Below are 1820 nucleotides of genomic sequence, written 5' to 3' on the forward strand. Positions count from 1 at the left end.
ATGTGGAGAAACATCTTGGTAAAAGTATCAAGACACTACGGTCTGATCGTGGTGGAAAATACCTCTTTGGAGAGTTTATGAATTACATATCAGAGGCTGGGATTCAATCCCAATTGTCTGCACCTGGTACACCCTAATAGAATTGTGTGGCAGAATGAAGGAATAGGACTCTTATAGAAATGGTTAGATCGATGATGAGTTATTCAGAATTACCAAATTCATTTTGGGGATATGCTCTGGAACTAGTAGTGTACATTCTGAATATGGTACCTTCTAAATCAGTACCCTCTACTCCCATGGAATTATGGAATGGGCGTAAGCTTCGTCTGAGTCATATTCAGATATGGGGTAGTCTAGCACATGAGCTGAAGGGAGATACTGACAAGTTGGAATCACGTACAGAAGTTTGTCTGTTTGTGGGATATCCTAAAGGAAAGAAAGGTGGTTTGTTTTATAATCCTAAAAATCAGAAGATCATTATCAGCACCAATGCTTAATTTTTAGAGGAAGATTATGTAATGAACCACAAGCCCCTGAGTGAAATTGTTCTAGAAGAAATTAGAGAGGATACGTCTAGTCTAGTACCAACAGTACAAGATAAAATATCACAAGAAGCTGCAACACGTATCACAAATGATACACAACCACAGACAATGCCTCATCTTAGTGGGAGGGTTGTGAGGCAACCTGAAAGATTCATGTTTTTGGGAGAGTCTTCGGACTTGAACCCAAGTAAACATGAACTTGATCCCTGTACATATTGTTAGGATCCTTCGTACGGCTAGAGAGGGGGGTGTGAATAGCCGACCCCAATTCGTTCGATTCTTTCTACAATGTCGAGTTAGCGCAGCGGAAATAAAACAATAGAAGCGACACGGAAAGAAATCAAACCTCAAACTCGATGGATGTAACGAGGTTCGGAGATTAGGGCTCCTACTCCTCGGCGTGTCCGTAAGGTGGACGAGTCCGGTCAATCCGTCGGTGGATGAGTCCCCGGAGAACCGGCTAATATAAACTCCTTATGGGTGGAGAAACCTCACCACAATCTTTTGCAACAGCAAACAAAGGAGTACAACAATGGAGAAAAACAAACAAGAACAATAGAAATTGTAATACACTTGCTTGCCTCTTGTTGTCGACTGGAACCTTGATGAAGCAGCAGCTTCTCGGATCCAGCAGCTAGAACACCAGCAGGAAACTCACGCAGAGCTTCGACGAGTTCAACAGAACTCAGCACAATGAGAGCTCAACCAAAGCTCAGCAGGAAGCAGAAAAGATTCAGCAGAAGGAGTACTTCCGAAAGAAGAAGAAGAAGCCCTGTAGAAGCCCTCAGCCTTTATACCGCGAAGAAGAAATGAAGAAACTAGCCGCTGCATCGCAACGAACATCGGCCGCACCGATCACCCAGGCGCGTGAAGCTTTGTCACCGATCGGTCCCCGCATCGATCAGTGTCGCGATCGAAGCCCCGATCGGTCTGTGGACCGATCAGGAACCTCCTGATCGGTCCATAGACCGACCGCCTCGCCCTCGCCATCGATCCGATCCCGCCGACCGATCAAAGTGGATCGGCCGCTGACCGATCCACGGTTTCTTCTCGCAAGGTTGCGTTGCCTCGATCGGTCTCCGCATCGATCAGATTGCAACCGCGAGCCATCGATTGACGGTCACCGCACCGATCGGCAAACGCAGATCACCGGATCGGTCACCGACCGATCCAACTCCCTGCTTAGAGTGCCCTCTAACCTAGTTCGAGAACGAGCCACCGAGCCCTCTCCGACTCCATATGCCAAGCTTCACTCACTTGGACTTCTCAACACGG

This window comes from Zingiber officinale, unplaced genomic scaffold, assembly GCF_018446385.1.
Source record: "Zingiber officinale cultivar Zhangliang unplaced genomic scaffold, Zo_v1.1 ctg155, whole genome shotgun sequence".
In the NCBI taxonomy this organism is placed as follows: domain Eukaryota; kingdom Viridiplantae; phylum Streptophyta; class Magnoliopsida; order Zingiberales; family Zingiberaceae; genus Zingiber; species Zingiber officinale.